Here is a 12,577-nt window from a genome sequence, read left to right as displayed (position 1 = left end):
AAATTTCGGTCCAAAACTCAATGGATCGGTTCGGTCCAACCGGAAAAGTTTCGAAAAAACAGGTCCACCTTTTGAGGTGGTCCTCTTTTCCCGGTCGGACCGGTCTGAATGTTGGTTGAATGGATCGCGCCCATTGAAGCAATATTTGACCACAACAACCCAGACGGTAAATGATCCCAAGGGGAGTCGAAGTTAGGTGACATCCACTTGGAATTCGAAAAAGTTATAGGTTTCAATTTTTTACTTCCATCACTGATAAACCAAGAATAAAACGGCTCCGTTTCCTTTTCCTTAAAAACAAACATATCATGTACTGTTTCGATGTGCCTAGCAACTATAACTGCCATCGAGGCAATAACACTACTGAGAGTTATAGTGACTAGCCGTTTGTTACTAGACGTATGTTGGGTCCAATTTACGGGGTTGGTAGTCCTTCGAAATATCCCCGCGTTCCCTGGAGAGGTCTCACAAGGGAGACCATGCAAAAGAGAGGCACTTAAGTTGCTTTTCAGACGACATGTCCCCAATAAACAGTGTTAAATTAAGTCTGCGATGAAGACTGAGGGACTCTAAGCAGGGTTGAGAACTACGCAGTCTGTAAGAGGCCTTTAAATTTGACTACCCTTGCTAACATCGTTGAGTCCAGTGGAATTGGGTGAATAGGTTGGCCTCTCGGTTGCTGGGAATAAAATCTAGTCTTTTTATCAGCTATGGATTAACCAAAGAAGATTGACGGGTTGAAAGAAGTCTCATGCAGTACCCCCTTACCCCACCATTTCCATCTTTATACTCATTGATGTGTTTTGCACGTCTAGAAGGAGTGTAAAAGAGGTATAAAAGTAATAACAAGGTGTGACTTTGCAGCACTTTGTTTTATTTACACACTTTTCAAACAATAGGGAGTGACTTTTTTCTGAGAGACGTGAGTTGACACAGCTATCTAAAGTTTGGGATCAGAAGAATAAATGCTGCTTATAACTTCCCTAACTACGCAAAATGGCTTTGTAAACACAGAGGAAAAGAATCACGTTTGCGGCAAACGATGAACGAAAAATTCAAGTTGACGATTTCTGAGGGACCAGTTTATATGGAGAAAAGTCACGCACCCTTGGCCCTGGGTAGAAGTGTCACCCACCTACTCGAGCTACCCTGGGTGAGCCTTTTCATACATTTCCTTACAAAACGTGGCGAACTGTTTACATGACTTACATGTGATAGGAAACGGATTAAAATTGGCTTGCTCGGCTAGAAGGGTGACCCGCCTAGCAGGGCCACCCGTTTGGATTGGTCTGGTCACCCTTCCAGCCGGCCCAACTTTTCTTCATAAGTTAACAAGAGTTAACATTTCGGATGAGGACGAAAACCGTAGGTCCCGTCTTACAGCACTTTCACCGATCTGTTCTTGTGGGACGTAAAAGAACCCACACCACTGTTCGAAAATAGTACAGGACCCCGGTGGTGTGTCCAAACTTTACGGGTTGTGGGATTGGGTAGGGATGGCACCTCGCATGGGATCTCAGTCACGTTCGTCCACATTCCCTTCTGGGCAGGCCTGTGTCCAGAAAAGCTGGTAAAAAACAAACCTGGGAGGGTGACCCTTCTACTCAAGACAAGTCTTCGCCAAATGAACGTGGTCTTAGTGACGGGTAGAAAATGAGAAAATAAAAACTGCATATGTTGAAACACTGACAGGTTTCGAGCTACTTAGTTTGTGTATAGATAAAATGAACAGTAAATGACGGATAAAAGAAAAACTTGAGCTATAGGTGATTCTAAATCCCTCCAATATCTCATTCTCCTACTTTCACGGTCAATGTGGCTTATAGCACAGTATTTTGTGTCTCCAACACGATACACAACTGATTAAAAAGTCAGAGGGCAGATTATTGACTTAATTCAATCGTTTTCTGATAATTGCACACTCTTTACGCGAGATGATCATTAGCAAAGATTACTTTGAGGAAGATATAGACAAATTCTTTTACTTTTCTAACGTTTGCAGTTGAGTTAGAACTGTGAGGTATATCGTCAAACCATGTTTTCTAGAACGAGATTTCCTCATTGAGGATGCAAAATCAACCTGAAGGATATTTGAAGCTTTTGTTCCATGGCTAGCGAGCTTCAATCTAGTGGCACAGAGCATGAGCTACAATGTAGCTTGGTTTTGAGTTCGATCAGCTCAGAAGTAACATCCTCTTCAAACCTATACGAGACGTTTTTCGGCCAGCCTAATTTTTCCGTTCGAAAGAACTGTTGATTCTAGATCTACACCGTAATTTTTAGGGAGTTATTATAACTCCAAAGATGGAGTAAAAATTTTAAGTACAGGATAACCCCTTTTTTGGGGTTACTTTAACTCCTACTTTAACTCCGAATTTGGGGTCATTTTTACTCCTGAAAAAGAGTTCTTTTTACTCCCAGTCTGGAGTTAAAATAACTCCGAAATGGGATTATTTTTACTCCACATGGGTTGTTTTTACTCTTTTTGGATTTAATTTAACTCTGAAAGTGGAGTACAAATTTTAGGTACAGGATAACTTCTTTTTTGGGGTTATTTTAACTCCTCAATATCTGGGGTCACTTTTTACTCCTGAAAAGGAGTTCTTTAACTCCTTTTTGGAGTTAAAATAACTCCCCAAAAAATAACTCCACTGTAAGGAGTTAAATTAGCCCCACTAGAGGAGTTATTACAACTCCTTGAAAATTACCGTGTATCTTAATTTTTTTCCTCAACTTTTTGCAAAGATTTTTCCACCTCCTCGATTTGATTTAAGTTCATTTTTGTGACAGTGTTCTCGTGAGGCTTTAATGTGTGGTTTTCCCTCAGTTATTAACCTGCTGTGGACGGTTTTTTTTTTTTTGCATTTTTGATATGCTAAACTATGAGGAAGATGATGTCGAGGATGAAGAATCAGATGAAAGATGTAGGAGGCAGTGTTGCCGAGAGGTTAGTTAAGAGCGCTGTCAGCCTTGTAATTCGGAAGCCCAGAGTTCAAGTACCACCCTGACCGCTAGCTGGATTTGTTCTTGGTAGTCCCGAGTTCAGATCCTTGACCACGATTGTAAATAGCCAGCTGGTTTGTCTCCGGCCAGTTGGGATTCGTAACCCTGTTATGTTTGATTATATTTAAATTATTTGTTTCAGTCATTTGCCCGGCCCCACTAGCATAAGTGCTTTAAATACTGCTGAGTTTAAACAAAGGAATTATTATTATTATTATTTATTATTATTATTATTATGAATAATATGAAAATGATGATGTACTAGAGGAAATTGGCGACGAAAGTGATCAGGAAGAAGCAGGAGACGCTGGCGAGAAAAATGATACACAAGAAGATTACCACGAGGGTGATAGTGAAAGCGACGGTGGCAATGATTATAAAGACAATGATAAAGACGACGATAACGACGATAATGTCAGCGTAAACGAAGTTTTACAAAATAGTGACATTTTACCTTCCCCTTCCAATCTCGAGCAATTGATAAATTGGCCCCTACGCAAAATTATGAAAAAACGTTGTTACCTTGGTTTTGTCACAACGGAGATTGCCATATTAATTGACATGTTTCGGAACCTAACAAATATCATAACCTTTATTTGAGTGGTACCTCAGACATTTCTTCACCTAAACGTACGAATAGTCGGACCCTAATTTTTTCCCAGGATCGATTCATTACTGTATTGCACTTAAGTTTTTTGGAGAGACTAAAGACTAGAAGATAGATATTAGAAGAATTTCAGAGTTCTTAAAAGAGAATAGTGTCACATCTTGTGTTGTTACGGTTTTCACTAACTTCTCACCTTTCATTATGACACATGATGACAGTGGCCCTTGAATGCTCTTCTCAGTACCACAGACGAGTTCGCTGTACAAACTTACAAACCACTGCCACTTCTTTCAAGATAAGCACTAGCGTGGACTGATTAAAAGACATAATCAACGAGCAAATTTCCGCCGTCTTTTCTCCAGGACAATATAGTCAGTATAGTACTGGAAGAGTGGTTTCTGTCTCCACAAATAAGGTTGACATTGCCTCCTTCCTCTATTGTCTGAATTTCTGTAACTGAAAAACATGAACATTGATACAAGACTGGCGTGGACTGACGGAAACTTTCTTGAAAGTTACGAAACGTTTTGCGGAGTTAAGAGGATTTTATCCGCGAAATATGCTCCTTCTACGAGTTCAGTTACTTTGGCGTTGCGCCATCAAGAAAACGAAAAGGGTTAAGATACCAGTCCGTGTTTTTCAGTTAGCCGTGATCTTGCAGTGAATTATGAATGAAATCGCCGCGGTGGACTTGAATCAGAATAAGAATCAGAATAAGAGGATGCCACGCCATATTACGCAAGTGGAACCACAAGTTCATCATCATGCGCCCCCTCTAACTTCACCTCTAAAACTGAACATGGCTTTCGACTATGTTGCCTCACTGTTTTGTTGACAGCTACAAGGCACGTGCTTGCCTTAAGCTGCGAGCTGTATCCAGCCACGTTTTAAACAAAGGGCTTCTAACAAAGCAGGCATTCTAATCCGCCACAAATATGTGAAGCACGCGTCTTTCAAAGTCGCCTAGTACTTAAAATCGGGGCTCTGGCCTGTTATACCAGCTGCACGCACAACCAGAAATATACTTTATTTCTACTGTGTATTTATTCAAGAGGATCACTCAGCCCCCGTTCTTTTATGAGAATAGAATACGTTCTATTCTGTAGCGGCATTTACATTGGCCAACAGTTTCATCAAAGTATGCCGATAGTGTAAACCGAAAATTAGGGACTTCCAGCGGTCTATTTAAAGAAAATAATGTACTTGTCACCATGCATGCATGCTGCTGTAAAAAATAAGGTTTCCTGTATTGAAAAGTTTATGTTCTTAAATACAACTGTAACCCAAGAGAGGATAATAGCTGTAAGCTTGTTATGCTGTTTCTCAATTTTCTTGAAACGCCGTCAATCCTTTCACTGAAAACCGACTCCATTTATTTGTGTTATTGACGCTGACCACATTTCCCATTTTTCAAAATTCCATTCCCAATTCCTATTACTCTTTTTACAGTAACAGAGGTAGCTTGTCACTTTCCGAGGACGCAGCTCTCAAGAACTTTTAATTTCGTAAGATCCTAATAGCCCGCAGCTTTATTGTTTTAGGGCTAGGGTTCATTTTTTGACTCGTTTGTTTATGGAGGGGGCATTGGGATTTTCGGTTTTGCGGTTTTGGCTATTTTTTAGATCGGTTTTTCGGTTTTTGTTGCAAAAGACTTCGGTTTTTCGGTTTTGGTGGTCATTGCGGTTTGCGGATTTTTAGTTTTTTAGCACCTGGTTTTCGGTTTTCGTGAAAAATACTAGCGGTTTTTCGGTTTTGGTACCCGATGTGGTTTTCGGTTTTTCCTATTTTGTCCTATTTTGGGTTCCGGTTTCTGTTCGATTTGAGCAGCACTTAATCACGAATAACCGCAAAACGCCAAAGTTATTTAGAGGAATGCGTGACAAAATAAATGCCATGGTAGGGTATCAAGCGTCTCCCTTGACGCCCGGCGAGCCTTTGACCTCGCAGACCAGGGCGACCATTTGCAGGGTTCATACAGAAAATTGCAACCATTTTTCAAGGACTTTTCAAGGACTTTTCAAGGACCACATTATATTTTCAAGGACAACCTACTAGGAATATAATTTCACAGATGGTACAAAAATGCACATTCCCAGTCCATTCTAATAAGACTTTAAGGCTTTAACTGTTTGCTTCACCAACTTCTCTACATTTTTCAGTACACTTGTCTTAAATTGATAGTTAATTATTGCACAAAACATTGAGCACTTTATGTAAATAACCTTTAAATTCTCTGAGCTATGATTTATATTCTGTCTAGTGTCTTGGACAACCAAAAAGCATCAAAAAACTCTTTTCAGGCTACTACATTCAAAGTCGAAGAAAATTCAAGGACTTCCCCTAAAATTCAAGGACCTTTCAAGACTGTGCGAACCCTGATTTGGTCAGTTTGCGAGCTATGGCTTCCAACGTGCCTCCCGCGCCGGCAACGGAAGAAGCAATTGTGGATTGTGTTGCGTTTTTTTACGAGGAGGGGAGTTATCAAATGGTAATGTTCGATTAGAGATTTTCGATTGAAGTTTCCAGAGCTATAGCTTTTTGCGACTGCAAAATTGCAATTCTAAAGAGGACTTGTGTGCAAATTCTCCTAAGTTAACTAGGCTCCATAACTAGCAGCTTTTCGGAAATTGAGCTGCAAAGTCTGGGCTCGAGAGAGCGGCAGAAACAAAGCCTATGATTTAAGCAGACACAAAAAGATACGAAGGCTTCAGACAAAGTCCATGACATTCACAAATACTTTGGTGAAATTAGTGCTAGTTTAGTTTGCTCTGTATGCCCCACTTGTCACCATTGTATCGGTTTTTGACGGTTTTATATGCGGTTTTCGGCGGCTTTGGATGATTTTTTTCTTCGGTTTTGCGGTTTCTAATATACCCAATGCCCCCCTCTTTATGTTTTTTTTTTCTTTTTTCACCCAATCCTGTGAGTTGTTCCAAGTGCTGCGTGGCGCGTGAACTTGGTTACTATGGAGTATGATACAATGTTTTCCAACAGATTAAGTACGCGTATCTAATCTACCTTTGGAGTCCTTGTTAGGTGTTAGAACTGAGGAGGCGTCGAATTGGAAAGGAAGATAAAGTACCTGCTACAGAGACAGGGTAAGTCTGTATCCTCCACAAAACTCTTTCAAATAATGTCAAATCCAAAAGGACATTAGACGACAACCAGGGAATGAGTCGCCCGTTGAGAAATTCTGGAACTCTTAGTGTTGATCTTTTGTTCTGCCGAGAACCGCCCAGATATTCGACTGAATGTACTTCATCTATCTAAATCACTACAGTATGAACAGCTTTGTAGCCTAAGACTAAGTGTTTTTTTCTAAGCTTTTCTAAACTACCGGTAATGTCTGTGCGGTGACCGACTTCTTCCGAGAAACGCGGGAGTAATGGTAATCTTTACATTAGGGCCAAAATAACGGCGGATAAAGCCCATTTCCCTCAAGCGTCTGTTTGCTTCCGCATCGTTTCGTCTCTCTACGAGTCATTTAAACCCTAAGGAACCATATATTTTACCTTAAGAAAAAAGACTATTCCATTCAGATTTCAGCGAGTGATTTTCAAAAGTATCTTCTTTGCTAAATCGAGTTCGCTTACGGTTTGAAATGACCCGATAAACAAGACAGACAGCGTCGAATGAATACCTTATAGCACGGTTGTCTCAAAAACAGTGACTGGGTTATGGGGACTGTTCAGTCTCAAGTCAGTTGAAACTTTCTTGTGTCGTTTGTTTTCGACTTCAATGGAATGCAAAGTAAAACAACTTGAGATTTCACTTAGGCCTTCACACGCTTAGTTTTTGGTGAAGCAGTACTTTACAGCTCTGGGTAGCTCTTAAGTGTTAACAGCCTAGAGTAAAGACTACCATTAATTACGCATGAGTTGATTCCATTAAATGCATTATACTACTGCATGAGAAATTTCATCAATTTGATTGGCTTAGAGCAGTGGTATTTCAGCTTAATTTGAAATACCTACATGTAAAAATTACAAAACCTTTGAGGGTAGTAGTATAAACAAATAATAGCATGATTTGTACGTAATATTTGGCATAAATACCACTAGTGATATTTCAAAATTGTCTCAAATTTCACTCACCTAACGGCTCGTGAAATTACGTATAACAATTTCGAATATCACTCGTGGTATTTATGCCAAATATCACTACAAATCATGCTATTACCTATACTAATAATGCACACTTTTTAGGTAAACGAAAGCTACCACCACTTTCGCTTTGTCGGAAGTTTTTTAATAGTCTTAACAGAATAAATACATAAATGAGGATTAGATTCAGTAAATTATAACCTTCAAAACGTTGTTTTGCCAGTATCAATTTGTGTTAGAAGGCCCTTTTAGCCATTCAGGAGGTTATCAGCTTGTTCCGCTTGACAGTGCTATTCAAGTCGCCCCCGCCCATACAGCAACGACGCCTTATGAAAAGCCAATCAACTACGGACTAAGCTAATTTTCCTCAGGGTACCACAAAATACAGATTTGCTTCCGAACGGCTTAGTCCGTCTACGAGTCTTTTAAACCCCAAGAAACCTATATTTTCTGAAAGCTTAGTTTTTCGAGATAAAAACGAAAGATTTGTACTTTAAGAAAAAAGATTATTGCATTCGGAATACAGTGAGTGATTTTCAAAAACACCTTTTTTGCTTAATCAAGTTTGCCCACATTCATGACCCCTTGGAAAAAGACAGACATCGGGCCGAATACTTTACAGCTTCGTCTGAACAGTGGCGTAGCTAGGGGAGGGTTCTAGGGGTTCCGGAACCCCCCTTTGGGCTGTGAAACTGGCTGTAATTTCAAGCAAAGAAGAAAAAAAATCAGAAAGGTATCACATGCTATATCAACGGTTACAACATTATAATCATAATGAGGATCAGCTAGAGGTCTGCAGGACAACATTGTTCAGCTTATGGGAAGCGCAGTGCCAGGGTGAAAGCGATGAAGTGCATGAGTTTTTCTTTGTACTACCCATCAATAATAATAACACTAGAAGCTATGTCAGGTGAGCGGCTGTTTGCAAATCAACTTTAGGAAATTAAAATGTCCTAAATGCTTTTGGCACGATTACTACAAAATTTGTCCTATATGCGATCACCAGATCTCCGAGGAGAGAAATTACATCAAAGAGGGCTTTCTACGGTGTCACGGTTGTGGAGCAATTACGCACAAAAACTCCAAGACGTTGGAAACCGATTTTTATTCCCTCTCTAAAGAGGAGAACGAAGAAGAGGATTAATTTCTATCCCTTTCAAATGGCTGTGTATTTGACCCTTTCTGTCATTGGTTTTCAATAAAGTTTTTAAAACTGTATCTCTTGTCTTGTCAATTTATTTGTCGCGTGTTTTAACTGATCCTTGTTAATTTATTAATTGTTTGTAAAAGTAGGTTGAGTTTGATCGTCCGGGTGAACGTAGTCCTGAATAAGACTGTTGTTGTTGACAGTGATTGACGTTTCGAAAACCTGTGCGGCAATCATCTTCAGAGTCAAGGTGTGTATCACGTCAGTTGATGGTATACTCTGGTTATTGATCTGATTGGTCAATTATGTCGCGATGTTATTGGTCGTCTGTCAGTTAAGCCGTGATGTTATTGGCTATGATGACTAGTAATTAGTAATTGGTGCGTTTCGATCCGTCTATTGTCACAGTTAAACAGTCGTCTATTGTTAGTCAAATTGTCAGTTCTCCAGTCGTTCTCTCGTAGTTAATTAGTTTTGCTTGATCTCGTCAATAAGTCGTTTGTACGGCGCTGGTAACTGTTGGCTACGATTCTGTGGCGTTTGCTCTAAGTTAGTAAAACAGCTTTCTAAAGTAAGACGTTTATAGTAGTCTGTAGAATACGTTATACATGTCGCAGAGTCCCAGTCAATTTGACGTTTCGTGTGTAAATGGTGCTCAGCAATGTGATTGTTGACGTCACCATTCCTCGTCGCTCGTTTGTGTTCGGTCAGTCGCCTGCTTAGGTTTCTGCCGGTTTCACCAATGTAAGAAGCCTGGCAGTCGCAGCATTTGATCTTGTATACTGCTCCCTGTCTGTCCTCGGGTTTGTCTTTGTCCTTGACATTAGTAAGCAGTCGCCGTAAAGTGGTTATCGGTTTGTGTGCAACACGTTTATTGTAAGGTTGTAATATACGTGCAATAGTTTCAGAGGTGCCTCTTATGTACGGTATAGTCGCTGTCGTAACAGGGCCAGAGTTGGTCTGAGTGTTGGAATCAGTGTTACTGTGAGTGTTCCGTCTAACAAAGTCCGTGTTGTAATCGTTCTTACTAAAAACGTTGTTAAGATAATCAGTCTCGTCTTGTAGGTTGTCAGGTGAGTCGCAAACTAGTTGCGCTCGTCTCGTCAGAGTCCGGATAGTAGTAGCCTTGTGAGAGGTCGGATTGTACGAAGACTGGTCTAGTAATCGGTCGGTTATGTCGGTTTTCTGTAAATAGTCGTTTTTATTAATTGTTTTTGTTTTTATAATAATAAGTCAAGTTTCTCCTTCGGGGCTTTTACTGTGGAGCCAATTTGTATGCAACCGTGGGCTTGTTAACCTGCATAATGACTGACCAACGGCGCGTGAACGCCCATAAGTTCATCAAGCGCTGAGACTTCAATAGTCAATCGTTTCCTTGAGATAGAACGGAGAAAACGCTTTTGTAATGGTGAGTCAAAGTTGAAATAGAGAGTTTTCAGCTCCACTTTGTGTATGTGTGTGTATTTTGTTTATATATCCGATTTTTAGCGCTAAATAAGAAGACATGTGTTGCCAGGCGATCGCACCTCTTAGTCCTATTTTTTTTAAATAGACGTTACGTTCCACTCTTTAGTTACTAGAATGGAATTTATTTGAGAACCAAAAGAGTTAGGGTTTACTTTAGAACCACCTGTTGTTTTCTATACAATTTTTATACCCTGTGTAATACTTTGTACAGAGTCAAGTAAACAAAGATTGACATTTTTGCTTGATAGGCAGTTTTTCGCTTTCGCTGCGCTTCGACCTCGTTATTATGTTTTGCCCGAAAAAAATTAGTACGATTCCGCATTCGCCTAACCTCCTTTTTCCTTCTTTTGAAGTAAAGATTTTTCAGTTAACCTCTGTGTCTTGGTTTTGTTTATAACCGATTTTTAGTAAAAATAATTTCATGATTAAAGATTTTTCATTTATTATAATCTGCAAAGATAACACGTTCAAAATTTGCCCGCTTTTATTTTGAACACATAACAGTTTCTACAATATCCAATCAGAAGACTATAGCAAATAGCTAATAAATTATATAAAAGAACACTTTTCTATTTATAGATTATTATCTCAACATTTTTGATGACGTCACTTGCTCCCTGCCTACTGAAAATGAACTATGACATCATCCTATCTTAATGGGATGTATGACGTCATCGGAGTTAATTTATGCCACTAAAAAGTTAATTAAATCCACAAAGAAGCGGATAATTCGGTGCCTTACCCACTACTCATTATAAAATAACTAAGATAGTACGCGCGCTCTGATTGGCCGAGAGCAGTGTTTGCATGAGAGTATGTAAACATGGTTGTGGCGTCAAGTTGTTTGGTTTTTCGCGCGCTAATCACGCAAGCACAAATTTGAAAAAGTTTTCGAGTTCAAAACTCAAAAAGTTTACTTTATTTACCCATTCCTTCGTCGGCTGAAACTTGGAAAATCGTTACAAAGAAGGAGTGTACATTTTTCTTCGCTTAAGCTGACCGTTTTAAGCGAGAAAAATCCGTATTTTGCAAAGCATCTTTTTGCAAAAGAAGAACTGATTACGTGTGCAAGACTTCGTGGACAAGATTTTGCGACTGGTAAGAATTTCTCTTTTAATCAGTGCCTTACAAAGAGTTTTGCGTTTTTTTCTCGGAAAAGTTATTTTATAAAAGCAATAGAAAACTTTTTTCCTGTGTTTGCGTAGCCTGATATAAACACTCGAGGCGTTGGGAGAATTCTCGACAGTTATGCAAACCCTCGACTTCGTCTCGGGTTGGCATAACTGTCTCGAATTCTCCCAACCCCTCTCGTGTTTATATCAGGCTATGCAAACACGGAAAACGTTTTCTACTGCTTAATTACCACATCGTACCCTCGACCATCCTCTACCCTGTCAAAGACTGAATCATCGACTCAAAGAGAGTTTTCATCATGGATCTTGTACCTTTAACAATTCGCGGACGGTGGTTAAAGTTACGTAATCGCCTTCGCCATCCCTGACGAATCCGTCGATGAATCTTGTTGAGAATCCAGAGCTCTACTTCATTTTCAGTGATGCTTTTGCCTTTTCCCTATTTCTTATAAACAATGACGAATATTAACTAAAAGCTGCTTTTTTACGGATAAACAAATGTACCAAAAGAAAATGTGGAGCTTGTGGAGCTCCTCAAGACACGCCACACGCCAGGATAACCGCTAACCATCCTGAAACCCCAGAAAAAAAAAATCCTGCAGACAACTTGGACAAAGGAAAAAAAATTCCTGCACAAATAATTTTTTGCGCCCCTTCCGGTTATTTTTAATGGTCCGTCGGTTAGTGTAGTAGAAAGACACACGTACCTGTGTATCGACGTCGACATGACCGAGAACCGAGCAGAATTACGTATAGGAAGAATCAGTTGACACAAAACGGGATTGCCTTCGCTTAGTAACCTTGACCTGAAAATGGACCAGAGTCCGGCCACAATATAATGTACCTCTAGCCTCCTGTTTTTCTGGGTGTTACACACAATCAAACAAGTGTCCAAACTCAACACCAACAGGGATGTACTGTCCAGCAGCTTATTCACAGACTAGTTAAATCCTTTTTTCATAGTAAACCGTAACAGCCACACTTGTGGTAACAATTTCTACCGACTGCTTCTTTAAAGACCGAAAAGGTACTCCGGATTTCAAAAGGCAAAAATCAAAACAAAAAAAAGGTCCGTAGGGCCTTTTCCAACAATACCCAAAACAATCCCGTGCCGAAT

General features: G+C 39.8%; 1 long non-coding RNA gene across 1 annotated transcript in view; it reads left to right on the top strand.

The window, feature by feature from the left end:
* The first annotated feature begins 6,592 nt into the window (after positions 1-6,592).
* Positions 6,593-12,577, top strand: part of LOC140926886 (uncharacterized) — a 9,328-nt gene continuing 3,343 nt past the window's right edge. Inside the window, exon 1 of the long non-coding RNA XR_012164498.1 lies at positions 6,593-6,708. This is a non-coding gene — a long non-coding RNA (uncharacterized lncRNA). The remainder of the gene's footprint in view (positions 6,709-12,577) is intronic.

This window comes from Porites lutea, chromosome 2 (genome assembly GCF_958299795.1).
Source record: "Porites lutea chromosome 2, jaPorLute2.1, whole genome shotgun sequence".
Taxonomy (NCBI): Eukaryota; Metazoa; Cnidaria; class Anthozoa; order Scleractinia; family Poritidae; genus Porites; species Porites lutea.
The sequence above is the reverse complement of the archived record's forward strand: the minus strand, read 5'-3'. Positions and strand labels throughout refer to the sequence as shown.